At 47.0% G+C, this 20,643-nt stretch overlaps 1 non-coding gene across 1 annotated transcript; it reads left to right on the top strand.

Annotated features, from left to right (window-relative positions):
* Positions 1-13,426: 13,426 nt before the first annotated feature.
* LOC117066169 lies at positions 13,427-13,530 on the top strand. Its single transcript, XR_004430169.1, has one exon. It is a non-coding gene; the product is annotated as a U6 spliceosomal RNA (small nuclear RNA).
* Positions 13,531-20,643: the final 7,113 nt, after the last annotated feature.

Here is a 20,643-nt window from a genome sequence, read left to right as displayed (position 1 = left end):
AAGTATTTTTTCTGTTCCTTTTCTTCTCTCTCCTCTCCTTTGGTGATTCCAAATTACACATGTATTACATTGTTTGAAGCCTTCCTACAAATCATTCATGCTCTTTTCATTTTTAAATTTACTTTTTTTCTCCTTGTCTTTCAAATTCGCTACCCTTTTCCCCCTAAAATGTTTGATCTGCCCTTAATCCCACTCAGTGTATTTTTCATATTAGGCATCGTAATTTTCATCTCTGGAAGTTCTGTGTTCATAATTAATGTACTGAATGCTGTAATCTGGGCACAGTAACTGTCTTAATGTTCTTATCTGCTAATTCTAACACATAAATCAGTTCTGGGAAGTCTTGATTTGATGATTCTTCCCATTATGAGTCATGCTTTCTGGCTTCTTTGTATGCCAGGTGATCTCTGACTGGATGCTAGATCCTGTGAATTTTATCTTGTTGGGTGCGGAATATTTTTGTATTCTATAGGAGTTCTTGAACTTTGTTCTAAGATGCAGTTAAGTTACTTGGAAACTACTTGATCCTTTCAGATCTTGCTTTCACTCCTTGTTATGCAGGTCCAAATTCTGGCAGCTTTCTAACCCTCAGCCACTGTTCCCCAGACCGTTGATGGAGAATGCAGGCAGGGCTGGCTCCAGGACTGCTGGGAGGAGCCAGGGAGAATGTGGGTGACATGCTTAGCACAAGGTGGCACCAGGAGGGGCATGTTGCATTGGCAGTCTCAAGTGGTGAGGCCCCACGGGGTGACACACAGCACAGCAAGCACTGGGGAAGTCAGTACAGTGGGGAAATCAGGACAGTGGAAGAGGCGGTGTGGTGGGGAAGGCAGCATGGTGGGGAAATCAGTACTCTGCCAGTTTCCCCCACGCGGTGATCCTGAGCCCAAGCCCAAGCCTGAGCGAGCTTGTTTTAGACTGGGAGCAAGTGGTGTGGCCGTAACCCTAGGAGTTGCGACACCAGTGATGAGGAGTGTGGCTCTTCCCTCTTGGTGGCCAGGGCTAGACACTGCTGCAGACTCCTAGGTCACCTGAATGCACCATCTTGCCTCAAACCAGCCCTCTCTGTGGTCCCCCAGTCCCTGTCTTGGCACGCCTGGAAAGCTAGCAGATGAGCTCTTGGACATCATCAGGGCCCGTCTGCCATGAGAGGTGGCAGCCTGGGGCCGTGAGGCCATTTCAGGTACAGCAGAGAAGAAGGACTCCACATGGGAGGGAATGCCCAGGTCTACAACCCATGGGGTCAGAGACCCTTCCATGGAGCCAGGTGACCTTGCCCTGCCCCCAGCATGAGCCTCGGTTTCTGAATCTGTAATACAGAAATAGCAACACATAAGTCATAGGGTCACTGTGCAGATCAAAAGAGATTAGGCGAGCAGATGCCTGCAGCATCATCAGCATCATTATTGCCCCTGCCTTGATCATGGCGATGACAACAGGATGACAATCATGATGAAGATGATGATGATGGTGATGATGATGTCACTAAAGTCAATGATGACAAAGGGATTTGATGCACTGGGGGTAAGCGGCTCCTAAAATCTAAGAGGTTGAGCCATAGGGATCCCACCTCCTTACATATGGTTGCCCTGATGGGTACCCCAGGCAGCAGAGCCTTGGGACTCTCTGGGGAAAGGGAGGCAAGCAGCCCCCATTGTCTGCTGGAACCGAGCTGCGTGACCAGCTGGGGCCCCATGATCAGGGTGGCCTGGGCTCCCTCCTTGGGCTTGTCCAGAGCACCACCAGTGCTACGTCTGAGCGTCGGAGCACCACCAGTCCTGTGTCTGAGCGCCGGAGCACCACCAGTGCTGTGTCTGAGCACCGATGTGGGGAGGAGGCACTGGGCAGATCACGGGGGCCAGTGGGAGGACCTCTGGCTCTGCATTAGGCAGTCTGGATCAGATCCCTAAAATGACAGGAAATTAATTAAAATTTTTTTTTGTACAATATGTTCATTGACACATTTATAGAGACATTATTTTAAATTAGAATTCTCTACAGCTTACTAGACATATTTATATATAAGCGAATAGAAAGGGTGTGCGTGTGGCCTGGATCTGTCTTGAGGCCCCTCCCTCACCCGTGCAGCCCCAGAAAGGATCTAAAGCAGCTGCTCACCTGTCCCACCTGGGCCATGGGGCAGGGCCCCTGCACAGCTATGGGTCCTGGCTGAGCCACTAGCAGTCCATGGAGGCATTGTACCAAGGTAGGGTATTGTTCCTCAGAGACTCCTGGCTCCTGCTCTTATTTTTTCTCTCCCTCCTCCCTCTTCTCCCTCCTGCCACAGGCATCTATTTCTTTCCTTTTTTTTTTTTTTTTTTTTGAGACAGTCTTGCTCTGTCACCAGGCTGGAGTGCAGTGGTGCCATCTCAGCTCACTGCAAACTCTGCCTCCCAGGTTCATGCCATTCTCCTGCCTCAGCCTCCCAAGTAGCTGGGACTACAGGCACCTGCCACCAGGCCCGGCTAATTTTTTTTATTTTTAGTAGAGATGGGGTTTGACTGTGTTAACCAGGATGGTCTCCATCTCCTGACCTCGTGATCCGCCTGCCTCGGCTTCCCAAAGTGCTGGCATTACAGGCATGAGCCACCGTGCACAGTCAATTTTGGTATTTTTAGTAGAGACGGGGTTTCACCATGTTGGCCAGGCTGGTCTCGAACTCCGGACCTCATGATCCACCCACTTCGGCCTCCCAAAGTGCCAGGATTACAGGTGTGAGCCACCGAGCCCGGCCCTTCCAGGCATCTATTTCTAACCTCGTGATGTAGAACCTTCCCTGCCTTGCTCTCCACATTCATGTAACCATTCACATGTGCATGGAGTTCTTGTTGGTTTTGTTTTGGGATATTCTGGTTACTTCTCTGCATCCTGGTTAGAAGTTCACTGTGGAATTCCTCCCAGTGAGTTTGTTCGCATTTAGTCCATTCTTCCAGGCTGCCTAGTCTTCCATGACGTAGCCGTCCCACAAATTACTTGGTTATCCCCTATTGAGGCAATCTCTTTTCTCCGTGATTTTCCTACCTCTTGTGTTGCATTAATGGATGGGTGGGGACCTGGGGGTGCTGGAGGGAGCAGGTAGAGTCGTTGGAGAAGTGGCTGTTGACGGCAGTCACGTGTCCAGCAACTTCCATGTGCCCCTCTGTGTCGGTTCAGTTGTGCACCTCGTGGGTCATCTAGGATGAGCCCAGACTAGGACACAGCCGAACTGCCGAGCCAGTAGCCCTGACCCCGTGCACTGACTTGCATGGGTTCCTGTCTTATTTGTTTTTTTTTTTTTTGGAGACGGAGTCTCGCTCTGTCGCCCAGGCTGGAGTGCAGTAGCGTGATCTCGGCTCACTGCAACTTCCACCTACCGGGTTCACGCCATTCTCCTGCCTCAGCCTCCCGAGTAGCTGGGACTACAGGCTAATTTTTTTTTTATTTGTATTTTAGTAGAGACAGGGTTTCACCATGCTGCCCAGGCTGATCTCAAACTCCTGAGCTCAGGCAATCCGTCTGCCTCGGACTCCCAAAGTGCTGGGATTACAGGTGTGAGCCACTGTGCCCAGCCCTTATTTGCATTTTTTTTTTTTTTTTTTTTTTTTTGCGGTTGCTGTGAGGGTAGATGCTTGGAGTGGGAGGATAGAAACGAAGGGGGTGGAGGATGCAGGGGTGCAGGGAACCCCACTTGGGGCTGGTTTCTGGGTCCCTGTGGGGAGGGGGAGGCCGAGCCACTGTCTACAAAACATGCTCTGGGGTAAAGTGCGCGCCTCCCACGTTTCAGGTACCTAGTGAAGGCACCGGAAATGGAAATGGGGGTTGCAACATGGCACTGCCCCCCACTGGCAGGAGACAAGGGTGCCACACACGTTACATCAGACACATGAAAGATGCTCCTGGAGACCCCTAGAAATGCAGAGAGCTGGGGAAAGAGGAGGTGGGGGCCAGGATTTGCTTCCATCCACAGGAGCCTGGCTTGCTTGCATGGACAGGGTGATGGAAGGCCAAGGGGCAGCCTTTGGAACGGGCAGGAAGGCTTGAGACCAGGGCCGGCCAGAGCAGTAGCCAGACCTGCTGCAGTGGGGGCTGAGAGGTGAGCAGGGGGCACCATGGGCCGCCACACCAGGGCACAGAGCCGTCTGTCTGTCCCCCCTGCCCGCCTTGTAGGGCTCACAGCCCAGGTGGGCTGCCTTGGTTGGGCCTTGCTCCCCTGGGCCTAGGGAGGCCTGGGCACCAGGAAGGAAAGTGCCACTAAACTGAGCATGGGGCGTGGCGAGTCCCCCAGATGAGTGGGGTGCTGTGACCTGAAGCAGGAGGCATTGGCACTTGGGCATCAGCCCTCATGATTATCCCCCCTTTACAGATGGGGATACTGAGGCACAAATGGGGCTGTCGCTTTCCTGAGGTTGCTGTCTCCGTTGGGATCCCCAGAAACAGACTCTGAAATGAGGATGTATGTGCAAGTAGTTAACAGGGTGATGAAAGTAGGTTATTTGGGTGCAAGCTCCCTGGAAACACTGTGGGGGCGTGGGGAAGGGAGGCAGGGAAGGGAGGGAAGGCCATGAGAATGTGTCGAGTTACCCTGGAGCAACCGAGGCTCTGTGCCCTGGGATCTCGTAGAGACTCAGAGGCTCACACCTCGAGGGTCCCTCTGAGTGGAAGAAGATGGGGTATTTCCTCACCCACTTCTACAGGGGGAATCAATTCCCCAGCACCCCAGGCCCGGCCTGCCTTGCAGAGAGAGGTGGGGAGTGTCGTGTGACCTTAGGGCAGGCCTCGACTCTGGGCAAGGCGTCCACCGCAGTGTCCAAACGGCGTCACAGCTAGGGAGGCAGGCCAGGGCCCCGAGTCAGGGCATTTGACCTTTTCCCAAGATCGCATCCTCCTCGCCCTCTCATCAAGGGTTTCGGACAGGACCCGCTCCAGGAAAGGCTGCAGGAGGCGGCACGCTGGCACGCTGCTGGCAGGGTTTCAGTTTGTACTGCTTCTCCGCAGGGCAATTTCGCTATGAGGAACAGAATGCCCACCCTACATGCTAAACAGCAGCAGTGAGTGGAATAGGATTTCAGTATCAGGGCTGCTTAGCTGCCCGGCGATGTGCTGAGGACCTGGGCTCTCTTTTCTCTTCTGCTTTTCAGCTTTGTCTGGTTAGTTGGCCTTGCCCTGGCCTTCCAGAGCCCAGCATCCAGGGCACAAAGCAGGAGCAAAGAGGCCTCTTGGGCGTTTCTCCATCTTTTCAGGGAAGAAAGTTTTCCCCAGGCTCTGCCCCCAGCAAAGTCCCCTTCCATCCACTTCGCCAGGTCTGAGTGTTCTGACGAAGGCAATGGTGCTGGGTTAAGGACGGTAGCACCTCCTCTCCCTCCAGCCTTGACCTCGAGGGGCTTTGGAGCTGGGGGAGTGACCACAGACCAGGCCTGGATGAGCAAGACTGCCAGGGCAGCCAACGGCCTGGCACCACCAGCCTGGGGCAGCCTCAGGCCCAGGACTCCAAGGCTCCACAGAACACGATTGAATCGTCAGCACACAGCTAGCTGGAGTCTGACCCCCAAGGTCCCAGCTGGTCCCCACCCCCATCAGTCAAAGGAAAACCAGGGAGGCCGGGCCGGGTGGCTCACACCTGTAATCCCAGCACTTTGGGGGACCAAGGTGGGAGGATCACTGAAAGCCCAGGAGTTCAAGACCAGCCTGGGCAACATGGCAAGATCCCACTTCTAAACAACAAAAAATTAAAATAAAATAAACAAAGGCAGGCCAGGGAGAGACTGCCCAGGATGGTGGCCCCAGCCACTGTGCATAAGGGCCCACTGTGGGCCTGGCCTGGTGCTGGGAGCTACGCACGTGTCTCCTCCTGTCTTCTTCCGTGTCTGGGTGATAGCCATGACCTGGCTCCCAGAGGCCTGTCTGTGCTGCCTTCCTTCTGTGCCTGGAAGTGTCCCTGAGCTTTGGCAGCTTCCATGTAGCCTCAGAACCACTTTCCATTTGTATTGTTAGATTAGTTTTAAATATCCAAGTAATCCATGAATTCATTTTTCTTATATATATGAAAAATTAACTGCCCCCTGCCCCCTGCCCGAATCCTGGGCCCCAGGTAACAGCAGTTTCAGCTTGCTCCCTCTCCTTGCAGGCCTTTCCTGTGTTTACACCCACCTGCAGCATGGATAAAGAGTTTCTGGCCGGGTGCGGTGCCTCACGCCTGTAATCCCAGCACTTTCTGAGGCTGAGGTGGGTGGGTCACCTGAGGTCAGGAGTTCCAGACCAGACTGGCCAACATGGTGAAACCCCGTCTCTACTAAAAATACAAAAAATTAGCCAAGGGTGGTGGCGGGCGCCTGTAGTCCCAGCTGCTCAGGAAGCTGAGTCAGGAGAATGGTGTGAACCTGGGAGGCGGAGCTTGCAGTGAGCCAAGATTGTGCCACTGCACTCCAGCCTGGTGACAGAGCAAGACTCTGTCTCAAAAAGAAAAAAAAAAAAAAAAAGAAAAGTTTCTATTGGTTGGGCACGGTAGCTCACGCTGGTAATCCCAGCACTTTGGGAGGCTGATACGGGTGGGTCACCTGAGGTCAGGAGTTCCAAACCAGTCTGGCCAACATGGTGAAACCCTGTGTCTACTAAAAATACAAAAATTAGCTAGGTGTGGTGCACACCTGTTATCCCAGCTACTTGGGAGGCTGAGGCAGGAGAATCACTTGAACCCAGGAGGCAGAGGCTGCAGTGAGCCAGGATCACGCCACTGCACTCCAGCCTGGGTGACAAGAGCGAGACTCCATCTTAAGAAAAAAAAAAAAAAGAGTTCCTATGAGTGTGTCACAAAGCACACGACGTGTCCGCGTGGCTCTGCCCCTTTGACTTTTTCACTGTTGGCCTGTCTTGCTGAGTGAAACCTCCACCCGTGTGTGGCCCCTGTTGTTCTTTGGATGGCTGCGTGTTCCCCGTGTGAAGAGACAGCTGGTGCTGTCTTCCCCCCCACTGATGATGTGGAGGTTCTGGGTAAGATTCTGCAGCTCCCGTCTGCTGTAGACTGAATGTTTGTCCCCAACCCCATCAATTCATATATGGAGGCATAAACCCCAAAGTGATGGTATTAGGAGGGCCTTTGTGAGGCTGTTAGGTCACAGGATGAAGCCCTCATGAATGGAGTTATTGCCCATATAAAAAGGGGACCCTGCCCCTTCTGCCGTGAGAGGACACAGCTAGAGAACCAGAAAGCAGGCCCTTGCCAGACACCGAACCTACTGGTGCCTTGACCTTGGATTTCCCAGCCTCCAGAACTGTGAGAAATCAATTTCTTTCTTTTTTTTTTTTTTTTTGAGATGGAGCCTCGCTCTGTCACCCAGGCTGGAGTGCAGTGGCGCGATCTCGGCTCACTGCAAGCTCTGCCTCCCAGGTTCATGCCATTCTCCTGCCTCAGCCTCCCAAGTAACTGGGACTACAGGCGCCTGCCACCATGCCCGGCTAATTTTTTGTATTTTTAGTAGAGACGGGGTTTCACCGTGTTAGCCAGGATGGTCTCCATCTCCTGACCTCGTGATCTGCCCACCTCGGCCTCCCAAAGTGCTGGGATTACAGGCATGAGCCACTGTGCCCGGCCAAGAAATCAATTTCTGTTGTTGATAAGCCCTCCAATCTGTGACATTTTGTGGTAGCAGCCTGAATGAACTAAGACACCTTCCTAGGAATTAGATGATTCCTCCTCCGTTATTCTGGGCTGCCTTGAAGTTCCATGGCTGCTCACCCTCTACACAGCCTGGTCATCTCCTGCACTGCCTGGCCCCAGCCCCATCTCCACGCCAGTGTTCCCCACAGCTCCATCTCCAGGTGAGCCTCCCTGGCCACCTCTGCTGGACAGCCCACAGACTCCCGGACTGGCCTCAACGATGCACAGGGACTCTGAAGAGCAGGGACCGGGGCGAATAAACATCTGCTGAACCAAGGACACTGTTGGTCATGCTCGTGTCTTTGTAGCAGAAAGTTCTAAAGGCAGCTTTAGGTGGGCCTGTGTACACACAGACCCCGTTTGGGTCGGCACTACCTGAGGGCAGTCAGCACTGAGGCAGGCCGTGACCCCACCGCTGCCTGTGCAGAAAGGAGGTTGGCTGCAGAAAGGAAGAAACCTGTGCTAACTCTGTCCCGCCTTCTGCTGGCTCTGTACCCTGGGGTCTGTCAGTACTGGATCCCAGCCTTCCTGGTAAATTAGGGATCTCACACACAGTCTGCCACCAGGGTGTGATTGATGAGATGAGACAGCCTGTGTTACTGGCTGTGATTTCTGTCGTGATCCTATCCATTTTCTTCTTCGCCCTGCTGTTCTGAAGATTAAATATAACAACCAGGTGCGGTGGCTCACGCCTGTAATCCCAGCACTTTGGGAGACCGAGGCAGGCAGATCACCTGAGGTCAGGAGTTCGAGACCAGCCTGGCCAACGTGGTGAAACCCCGTCTCCACAAAAAATACAAAACTTAGCTGGGTGTGGTGGCACATGCCTGTAATCCCAGCTACTCAGGAGGCAAGAGAATCATTTGAACCCAGGAGGGGAAGTTTGCAGTGAGCTGAGATCAGGCCTTTGCACTCCAGCCTGGGCAACAGCGAGACTCTGTCTAAAATAAACAAATAAATTAATTAAATAGATAAATAAAACAGGACAGCACAGCATCAGACGCCGTGCCAGCACATTAGAAGGTGCACCATGAACGCCAGCTTCCTTCCTCTTTCCAGATTTATTTTCAACTGGAAAGTCAATGAATAGTTAATGACAGAATTACTGCCCCCCAGGGCACTGAGCTGAGGAGTAGATCCTTGCTGCCTGCTGAGCCATAGGCACTGATCAACACCTAGAATGTTGATGGGGACAGTTACCTTGGAGGGGCCGTTGACTGTATCCCCAAGACAGGAGCAGCCAGATGCCCCGTGCCTCCAAAAGGAATGTGTGAGGATGCTCCCAGCCCGCCTCTGAGACTTTCTGCCAAAAAAAGCTGAGTGTGAATCCTACGCACTCGCTTTACAGCTGACTTCCAGTTTCAAGGAGGAAGGGGATGGAGGGTGCCAGTAAACGACACTAAAGGTAGCCCAGATTGGGAGGGAGGGTCCCTCTGCAGGGCAGCTAAACCAGCTCGTGCCACGAGCCAATGGCGAGAAGAGAAGAGGGGGCACTCTAGGTTAAAAGATAATTGAGAAGCACAACACCCAAATATGGGTGGCCTTTGTTTGGATTCTATTTGAACAAAAGACATGAAAAGAGACTTTATTTTTCAAGCAATGCAGAAGTGTGACTATGGCCAGGGTATTAGATGACATCAAAGACTTCCTGGCCACTAAGTGTCATAATATCATTACAATCGTGCAGGAAAACGTCCGTACGAAGTACACAGGGATAATATGGGATGTGCTTTTTAGGAAGAGCTACGATGGCAGACCAAAAACGTATGGTTATTTGGTGTAAGATATCTGTTTATCAGAGGCCTTCCTATTTGTCTATAGTGTAGGAACATTTTGACAAGCAGTTTTTATTTATAGAAACAAAAATAAAGGTATTCGTGATCCCAAATACTCAGGAGGCTAAGGCAGGAGGTTTACCTGAGTCCAGGAGGTCAAGGCTGCAGGGCGTTGTGACTGTGCAACTGCATTCCAGTCTGGGTGACAGAGTGAGACCGTGTCACACACACACAAAAAGCTATTTGCAAAATTCTTGAAAAGTTAATGATAAGAATCAATGAGGCCAGGTGCAGTGGCTCATGTCTGTAATCTCAGGACTTTGCAAAACTGAGGAGTGATGATCACTTGAGGTCAGGAGTTCGAGACCACCCTGACAGCATTGTGAAACCCCATCTGTACTAAAAATATAAAACTTCGCCGGCATGGTGGCTGCACGCCTGTGATCCCAGCTACTTGGGAGGCTGAGGCAGGAGGATTGTTTGAACCCAGGAGGTGGAGGTTGCTGTGATCTGAGATAATGTCACTGTACTCCAGCCTGGGTGACGGAGTGAGATTCTGTCTCAAAAAAAAGAAAAGAAAAAGAATCAATGGCAGCAATGTTATAGTAAAACCAGTCTATTCATTTATTCATGGCAAAAGCATACAAGCCTGTGGGAAAATAAATTGGCAATAAGCAGCGAGAACCATACGCATATTCATGTTCTCTAGCTCGAGACTCTGACTGCTGGGATTTGCCCTAATGAAATAACCCGAAAGAAGGGAAAACCACTCACAGCAAGGGTGTGGCTCTGGAGTTATGTGCTTTGGCTTGATGGCACTAGAAAGGAAAATTCCGAGGGCTGTGCCGCAACTTGGAAGCCTGCGCAAGCAGCTGGAAAGGTGCTGTGATTACAGCTGTGTGAAGGCATGTGCGCTGGGGCTTGGCCAGCAGGGAGCCTGGAGACGTGAGTGTGGTGGTTGGATCCGGGAGAGAGGCAGCCCCGCTAGGAAGCAGGGGGCGGGGGCAGGGTGTGTTTGCAAGCTGGTACCGTGCTGCCATGGCCACGCGTACAACTTCAGTGCAAATGGATTGTGATCTGGAGTGACCCCGAACACCTGGTGGAAACCCAGCCAGGCTTACACTGGGCAAAGCCGGTTGTCAGGGGCCCTGGGGAGACCCTGTCTTCCCCCCATTCCTCTCTGCCAGTCTTGGGGCCCTGGGCTTGCACACAGACCGGCTTTCTGCATAAGATAGGGTTATCAGACCCCTTCCCGAAATCGCAGGCGGGAAAGAGGTGAGGTCATGAAGGCAGCGTGGGAGGGAAGAAGGGAAGAGATGTGGCGGGAGAGGGAACACAGCAAAGGAGGGATGCGGCCGGAGAGGGAACACAGCAAAGGAGGCTTACTGGTCCAGGTCCTCTGCGTACATCATCTCGCTGCCTCAAAATGTTTGCGGAATGCAGCGCAGTATAAAATCTTTCTTCACTTTTCCTTCGCTATAGACTTCTGTAGGTATTACTGTCCTCATTTTACAGACGACAAAGTCGAGGTTCCAAGGGAGTGGTAACTTTACAAAGGTTTACTAAGGTTTTAGGTGTGAAACTGAGCTACTAACCCAGATCTGTGTCTCTGGGGCCAGGCTCCCTGGGGAAATCAGCCCAGTCATCTCTCTCTCTCTCTCTCTCTCTCTCTCTCCCCCTAGTATCACCTGTGGCTTCTTAGATAGGAAACCGAGGCTGAACACTTACAGGCTTGCGCAAGTCACTGCACTGCCCACTGCCAGCCTCCTCAATTATCGACCCAGGATCTGATGTCAAGCCCCACCCTCAGGGTGCTGGGCCCTCATGTCCCATTTAAGTGTGGCCCTAAAGGCTGACAGAGTTTTCTTTTCCCAACAGGTACATGGTCCATCCCTCCAGGCCCCTTAGAGACGGGACTCAGAGAAGAGACTGAGGGGGATGCGATGTGCCAGGGTTTCCCGCTAGGAGCCTCGTCTTTCCACCCCTTCTCTGTTTCCTGTGAGAACACAGTACTCCTCCCCTCCAGAAGACGAAGGAACAGGGCACCATCCTGGAAGCAAAGAGAGCAGCCCTCGCCAGACCCCAAGTCTGCTGGAGCCTTCATCTTGGACTTCCCAGCCTCTAGAGTTGTGAGAAAATAAATTTCTGTTGTTTACAAATTACCCAGTCCACAGAGTTGTGTTCCAGCAGCATAAGGGACTAAGACACTGTCAACACTTGTTAATTTCTGCTGTCATGCCATCGTGGTGGTTGTAAACTGGTATCACATTGTGATTTTGATTTGCATTTCCCTGATGATTAGTGATGCTGAGCATCTTTTCATGTGCTTGTCGGCTCTTTGTGTGTCTTCTTTGAATAAATGTCTATTCAAATTCTGTCCATTTGTAAGTTGGGTTGTATGTCTTTATTGTGGTTAGGTTGTAACTGTGCTTTATACAATCAAATGTGGTGGCTCACACCTGTAATCCCAGCACTTTGGGAGGCCCAGGCAGGCGGAGCACCTGAGGTTGGGACTTTGAGACCAGCCTGATCAACACGGAAAACCCCATCTCTACTAAAAATACAAAAAAAAAATTGGCCGGGCATGCTGACACATGCCTGTAATCCCAGTTGCTTGGGAGGCTGAGGCAGGAGAAGCCCTTGAACCCAAGAGGCAGAGGTTGTGGTGAGCCGAGATCGCACCATCGCACTCCAGCCTGGGCAACAACAGTGAAACTCCATCTCAAAATACTAATACTAATACTAATACTAATACTAATACTAATAATAGTGCTTTATATATTCTGGATAGTAGATTTTTTATCAGATATGTGATTTGCAATTTCTTTCTCCCATTCTGAGGGTTGTCTTTTCACATTTTCTCTCTCTCTGTCTCTCTCTCACTCTCTCTCTTTTTAAGAAACAGGGTCTTGCTGGGCGTGGTGGCTCATGCCTGTAATCCCAGAACTTTGGGAGACTGAGGCGGGTGGATCACAAGGTCAGGAGATTGAGACTATCCTGGCTAACACAGTGAGACCTCATCTCTACTAAAAATACAAAAAATTAGCTGGGCGTGGTGGCAGTGCCTGTAGTCCCAGCTACTCGGGAAGCTGAGGCAGGAGAATGGCATGAACCCGGGAGGCGGAGCTTGCAGTGAGTGCAGATCATGCCACTGCACTCCAGCCTGGGCGACAGAGCGAAACTCCATCCTCCCCGCAAAAAAAGAAACAGAGTCTCATTCTGTCTCCCAGGCTAAAGTGCAATGACATAATCATAGCTCACTACAGCCTCAAACCCCTGGGCTCAAGTGATCCTCCCACTTCAGCCTCCCAAGTAGCTGGGACTATTGGTGTGCACCACCACACCTGGCTAATTTATTATTATTATTATTATTTTTTTTTTTTTTTTGAGAAGGAGTCTTGCTCTGTCGACCAGGCTGGAGTGCAGTGGCATGATCTCAGCTCACTGCAACCTCCACCTCCTGGGTTCAAGCAATTCTCATGCCTCGGGTTCCTGAGTAACTCGGATTACAGGCACGCCTCACCATGCCCGGCTAATTTTTGTATTTTTAGTAGAGATAGAGTTTCACCATGTTGGCCAGGCTGGTCTCAAACTCCTGACTTCAAGTGATCCACCTGCCTCAGCCTCCCAAAAGTGTTGGGATTACAGGCATGAGCCACCATACCCGGCTGACAGTGTTCTTTGATGCACAAAAGTTTTTAGTCTTGATAAAGTATAAATTTATCTATTGTTGTTGTCACATCGCATGTGACTTTGGTGACATCTGAGCACCGATTTTCAAATCCGAGGCATTAGGATTTGCCCCAGTGTTTTCTCTAAGAGTTTTATTCCCTTAACGGTTATACTTAGGTCTTCGGTCCTTTTGAGTTAACTTTTGTTTATAGTGTGAGGAAAGACTTCAGTTTTATTTTTTTGCATTTGGATATCTGGTTGGCCCAGCATCATTTATTGAAGAGATTGTTCTCTGTGAAATGGCTTTGAAATATTATTGGTTCAAGAATTGTTTTTCTGGGTTCCCTTGCTTCAGTAGCAAATATACTAAAAACTGGAATGATACAGAGAAGATTAGGATGGCCCCTGGGCAAGGATGACATGCAAATTTGTGAAGCGTTCATTTTATTAGAAATAAAAATTAAAGTACACATTTTTTAAGGAATTGTTTTTTGGATATACAATTCTTGGTTGACAGTTTTTTTTCTTTCATCATTTTAAATATGCCAACCTTCTGGCCCCCATGGTTTCTGAAGAGAAATCAGCTGTTAATCTTATTGAGGATCCCTTATATGTGACAAGTTTACTTCTCTTGTGATGCTTTCAAGATTGTCTCTTTTGCTGGATAGGAGTGAAGCAAGACAGCAAAATAGGACTTTACAGTGATTGTCCCGCCACAGAAACATCAATTTAAACAACTATTCATGCTTGAAAATATCTTCACGTGAGCTCAGGAAACCAGGTGAGAGATCGCAGTACCTGGTTGTAGCATAATGAGAAATTATACATTGGCGAGGGTAGCAGAGGTGGTTTAAAATTACCCACATCATCCTTCCCCAGCCCCAGGCAGCACAGAATTGAGAGAGATGCCATCCTCTGGGGAGGAAGAGAGGGAAGTAAGCATAGGACTTTTCCTTAGACCCCAATACCAGGCCCAGCACCAGGCAAACCCCCACATCCCATATTCCAGGCCAGTAATCATGGACTGAGACTCTAAACCTACCCTCAGATCACACCATATACAAAAATTAACTCGAAATGAATTAATGACTTAAATGTAAGTACCAAATTATGAGACTACTAAAGAAAACGTAGGGGAAAATCTCCATGGCACTGGCCTGGGTAAGGACTTTTTGAGGAAACCCCCAAAGCATAGGCAACAGAAGCAAAAATAGATAAATGGGATTACATCAAGCTATAAAGTTTCTTTTTTCTTTTTTCTTTTTTTGAGACAGGGCCTCACTCTGTTGCCCAGGCTGGAGTGCAGTAGCGTGATCACAGCTCACTGCTACCTTGACCTCCAGGCTCAGGTGATTTTTTAAAATTTACTTTTATTTTTGTATGTATCTAAAATATTTCAAAAGCATATAAAATGTATATTCAGACATACTGTTACATTTCTTCCCTCAGCCTTACTATGACCATACCATGTAGTTAACCATACAGTATGGTAAATTCTATATTTTTTGTTCTTCCTGGGTGTCTTTTCTTTTTATTATACTTAAGTTCTGGGATACATGTGCAGAATGTGCAGGTTTGTTACATAGGTATACATGTGCCATGGTGGTTTGCTGCACCCATCAACCCATCATCTACATTAGGTATTTCTTCTAATGTATCCCTTCCCTTGCCCCTCATTTCCAACAGACCCCAGTGTGTGATGTTCCCCTCCCTGTGCCCATATGTTCTCATTGTTCAACTCCCACTTATGAGTGAGAACATGTGGTGTTGGGTTTTCTGTGTTAATTTGCTGAGAATGATGGTTTCCAGCTTCATCCATGTCCCTGCAAAGGACATGAACTCATTCTTTTTTATGGCTGCATAGTATTCTATGGTGTATATGTGCCACATTTCCTTTATCCAGTCTATCCTTGATGGGCATTTGCATTGGTTCCAAGTCTTTGCTATTGTGAATAGTGTTGCAATAAACATATGTGTACGTGTGTCTTTATAGCAGAATGATTTATAATCCTTTGGGTATACACCCAGTAATGGGATTGCTGGTCAAATGGTATTTCTAGTTCTAGGTCCCTGAGGAATTGCCACACTGTTTTCCACAATGGTTGAACTAATTTACATTCCCACCAACAGTGTAAAAGCGTACTTATTTCTCCACATCCTCTCCAGCATCTGTTGTTTCCCGACTTTTTAATGACAGCTATTCTAATTGGTGTGAGGCGGTATCTCATTGTGGTTTTGATTTGCATTTCTCTAATGACCGGTGATAATGAGCTTTTTTTCAAATGTTTGTTGGTCGCATAAATGTCTTCTTTTGAAAAGTGTCTGTTCATATCCTTTGCCCACTTTTTGGTGGTGTTTTTTTTTTTTTTCCTGTAAATTTGTTTAAGTTCTTTGTAGATTCTGGATATTAGCCCTTTGTCAGATGGATCAATTGCAAAAGTTTTCTCTCATTCTGTAGGTTTGTCTGTTTACTCTGATGATAGCTTCTTTTGCTGTGCAGAAGCTCTTTAGTTTAATTAGATCCCATTTGTCAATTCTGGCTTTTGTTGCCATTGCTTTTGGTATTTTAGTCATGAAGTCTTTGCCCACACCTATGTCCTAAATGGCATTGCCTAGGTTTTCTTCTAGGGTTTTTATGGTTTTAGTTCTTATGTTTAGATCTTTAATCCAGCTCGAGTTAATTTTTGTATAAGGTATAAGGAAGGTGTCCAGTTTCAGTTTTCTTCATATGACTAGCCAGCTTTCCCAACACCATTTATTAAATAGGGAATCCTTTCCCCATTGCTTGTTTCTGTCAGGTTTGTCAAAGATCAGATGGTTGTAGATGTGTGGTGTTATTTGGGAAGGCTCTATTCTGTTCCATTGTTCTATATATCTGTTTTGGTACCAGAACCAAGCTGTTTTGGTTGCTGTAGTCTTGTAGTATAGTTTAAACTCAGATAGTGTGATGCTTCCAGCTTTGTTCTTTTTGCTTAGGATTGTCTTGGCTATACGGGCTCTTTCTTTGTTCCATATGAAATTTAAAGTAGTTTTTTTCTAATTCTGTGAAGAAGGTCAATGGTAGCTTGATGGGAATAGCATTGAATCTATAAATTACTTTGGGCAGTATGGCCATTTTCACGATACTGATTCTTCCTATCCATGAGCATGGAATTTTTTTCCATTTGTTTGTGTCCTCTCTTATTTCCTTAAGCAGTGGTTTGTAGTTCTCCTTGAAGAGGTCCTTTGCATCCCTTGTAAGTTGTATTCCTAGATATTTTATTCTCTTCATAGCAATTGTGAATGGGAGTTCACTCATTATTTGTCTCTCTGTTTGTCTATTATTGCTGTACAGGAATGCTTGTGATTTTTGCACATTGATTTTGTATCCTGAGACTTTGCTGAAGTTGCTTATCAGCTTAAGGAGTTTTTGGGCTGAGACAATGGGGTTTTCTAAATATAAATCATGTCATCTGCAAACAGAGATAATTTGGCTTCCTCTCTTCCTATCTGAATACCCTTTATTTCTTGCTCCTGCCTGATTGCCCTGGCCAGAACTTCCAATACTATGTCGAATAGGAGTGGTGAGAGAGGGCATCCTTATCTTGTGCTGGTTTTCAAAGGGAATGCTTCCAGCATTGGCCCATTCAGTATGATATTGGCTGTGGGCTTGTTATAAATAGCTTCCATTATTTTGAGATGCATTCCATCAATACCTAGGTTATAGAGTGTTTTTAGCATGAAAGGCTGTTGAATTTTATTGAAGGCCTTTTCTGCATCTATTGAGATAATCATGTGGTTTTTGTCATTGGGTCTGTTTATGTGATGGATTACATTTATTGATTTGCATATGTTGAACCAGCCATCCCAGGGATGAAGCTGACTTGATCATGGTCGATAAGCTTTTTGATGTGCTGCCGGATTTGGTTTACCAGTATTTATTGAGGATTTTTGCACCAATTTTCATCAGGGATATTGGCCTGAAATTTTGTGTGTGTGTGTCTCTGCCAGGTTTTGGTGGCAGGATAATGCTGGCCTCATAAAAAGAGTGAGGGAGGAGTACCTCTTTTTCTATTGCTTGGAATAATTTTAGAAGGAATGATACCAGCTCCTCTTTGTACCTCCGGTAGAATTCGGCTGTGAATCCATCTGGTCCTGGGCTTTTTTTGGTTGGTAGGCTCTTAATTACTGCCTCAATTTCAGAACTTGTTATTGTTCTTTTCAGGAATTGGACTTCTTCCTGTTTAGTCTTGGGCGGGTGTATGTATCCGGGAATTTATCCATTTCTTCTATTTTTTTTTTTTTTTTTTTTTTTTTGAGACGGAGTCTGGCTCTGTCGCCCGGGCTGGAGTGCAGTGGCTCCATCTCGGCTCACCGCAAGCTCCACCTCCTGGGTTCACGCTATTCTCCTGCCTCAGCCTCCCGTGTAGCTGGGACTACAGGCGCCCACCACCATGCCCGGCTAATTTCTTGTATTTTTAGTAGAGACAGGGTTTCACTGTGTTAGCCAGGGTGGTCTTGATCTCCTGACCTCGTGATCTGCCCATCTCGGCCTCCCAAAGTGCTGGGATTACAGGCATGAGCCACTGCGCCTGGCCTTCTTCTAGATTTTCTAGTTTATTTGCGTAGAGGTGTTTATAGTGTTATCTGATGGTAGTTTGTATTTCTGTGGGGTCAGTGGTGATATCCCCTTTATCACTTTTTATTGTGTCTATTTGATTCTTCTCTTTTCTTCTTTCTTAGTCAGCTCAGGTGATTTTTCCACCACAGCCTCCCAAGTAACTGGGAGGACAGGTGCATGCCACTATGCCCAGCTGAGTTTTGTTTTTTGGATTTCTTTTTGGTAAAGACAGAGTTTTGCCATGTTACCCAGGCTGGTCTTGAGCTCCTGGGCTCAAGCAGGCTGCTCACCTCAGCCTCCCAAAGTGCTGGGATTACAGGTGTGAGCCACTGCGCCCAGCTCTAAAATGCTTCTGCACAGCGAAGGAAAAAACAATCAGCAGAATGAAGAGACAATCTCCAGAATGAGACAGAACACTTGCAAACTACTCATCTGCTACGAAGTCGGCATCTAAAATATACAAGGAACTCAAACAGCTCAACAGCAAGACAATAACCCAGTTTTTTAAATGGGCAGAGGACTTGAATAGATATTTCCTAAAAGAAGTAATTTATATATATTCTGGATAGTAGGTTTTTATGAGATACGTGATTTGCAATTTCTTTTTTTTTTTTTGAGACGGAGTCTCGCTCTGTCGCCCAGGCTGGAGTGCAGTGGCTGGATCTCAGCTCACTGCAAGCTCCACCTCCCAGGTTTATGCCATTCTCCTGCCTCAGCCTCCGGAGTAGCTGGGACTACAGGCGCCCGCCACCACGCCCGGCTAGTTTTTTTTTGTATTTTTTAGTAGAGATGGGGTTTCACCGTGTTAGCCAGGATGGTCTTGATCTCCTGATCTCGTGATCCGCCCGTCTCGGCCTCCCAAAGTGCTGGGATTACAGGCTTGAGCCACCGCACCCGGCCGAGATTTGCAATTTCTTTCTCCCATTTTGTGGGTTGTCTTTTCACTTTCTCTCTCTCTCTTTTTTTTTTTTTTTTGATGGAGTCTCGCTCTGTCACCCAGGCTGGAGTGCAGTGGCGCGATCTGGGCTCACTGCAACCTCTGCCTCCCAGGTTCAAACGTTTCTCCTCCCTCAGCCTCCCGAGTAGCTGGGATTACAGGCACATGCTGCCATGCCCGGCTAATTTTTGTATTTTTAGTAGAGATGGGGTTTCAATGTGTTGGCCAGGCTGGTCTTGAACTTCTAGCCTCAGGTGATCCACCTGCCTCAGCCTCCCAAAGTGCTGGGATTACAGGCTTGAGCCACCGCGCCCGGCCAGTATATTGTCATCTTAAAAATGCTAACATAATGGACGTATTCTCACCACAGAAAATCACTGTGAGATTATGCATATGTTAATTATCTAGGTTCAGTCACTCCACAATGTATATATACTTTAGAACATATCTGGTGGAATCTCCAAAAAAGCTACAGAAACTAGTAAATGAATTTAGCAAGACTGCAGGATACAACAAGATCAAGGTACTAAAGTCAATTTTATTCCTATATATTAACAATGAATTGCAAATTAACATATTAATTCTCCCCAAATTGATCCATAGATTTAATGCAGTTCCAATTAAAATCCAGTAGGTTTTCTTAAATATATAAATTGAAAAGTTGTTTCTAAAATTCACAACATGGCACATGTATACATATGTAACAAACCTGCACATTGTGCACATGTACCCTAGAACTTAAAGTATAATAAAAATAAATAAATACAAATTAAAAATTAAAAAATTTTAAAAAGACAATTAAAAGCACCTATGAGAGATTAGAGGCTTCTCAGGAAAAAAGAAAGAAAGAAAAAAATGAAAATTAAAACCAACTAGAAGAGCCAAAGCCATTCTGAAAAACACGAACAAAGTTAGAAGGGTAACACTACCTAAATTCAATACTTATCACAAAGCAATATAATCAGACTTGTGTGGGATTGGCATAATAGAGAATTGATTAATGGAAAACAGAGTGCAGAAATAGACCCACATATACTTGGAGAGCTAATTTTTGACAAATATTTGAAGGCAACTCATTAAACAACGGACAATCTGGCATTGTTTCTCTTCATACTGAAAAATTATTTAATATTTCTTGTAATGTAGATCTTCTGTTAGTAAATTATTTCAGCTTTTGTTCATTTAAAATATCTTTATTTCACCTTCATTTCTGATGGCATTTTCAATAGATGTGTAATTCTGATTAATAGATTTTTTTTTCTTTCAGAACTTCAAAGGAGCTGTTTCATTTTCTATGAGTTCTGTTATTTCTGGTGAGAATAACACGGTCATTCCTATTGTTGTTTTCCTATATGTACTGCATCCTTTTCTTCTGACTTCTTCCAAGATAATCTATTTATTTTTTTTACTCAGTAATTCTACTTTAATGTGGCTGGGGTGTCTGTTCATACTGCTTGAAGTTTGAGCTTCTCAGATATATGGATTCCAATTTTCATCAAAATTAGAAAAAATCTGGAACCATTTTTTCAAATATTTTTCTGCCCTGATACAACATATCTCCTTCTAAGGCTCTGATTACATTTGTCTTAGAGTGCTTGATATGTCCCTGCAGACCACCAAGGCTCTATTTTTTTTGTATTTTTCTGTGTGCTTTAAATTGGATAGTTTTTATTGACCTGCCTTCAGATTTGCTAATCCTTTCTTTGCACTATTCATTTTCCTAAGTCCATCCTGTGAAGTTTTAATTTCCGATATTGTATCTGTTAGTTCTAAAATTTCTAATTTTTCTTTTTCACACTTTCATTTCTGTGCTGAGTCCCCATCTGTTTACTATTTCTATGCTTTTCTTTAAATCCTTGAATTTCTTGTGACAGCTGGTCAAAAAACCTTAGCTGCCAATTCTATAATCTTTGTCATCTTTGGATTTGTTTCTATTAACCCTTTCTTTTTTTCCTCTTTTTTTTTTTTTTTTTTTTTTTGCGATGGAGTCTCGCTCTGTCACCCAGGCTGGAGTACAATGGCGCAA

Source organism: Trachypithecus francoisi, unplaced genomic scaffold (genome assembly GCF_009764315.1).
Source record: "Trachypithecus francoisi isolate TF-2019V2 unplaced genomic scaffold, Tfra_2.0 Lachesis_group2, whole genome shotgun sequence".
NCBI lineage: Eukaryota > Metazoa > Chordata > Mammalia > Primates > Cercopithecidae > Trachypithecus > Trachypithecus francoisi.
The sequence above is the reverse complement of the archived record's forward strand: the minus strand, read 5'-3'. Positions and strand labels throughout refer to the sequence as shown.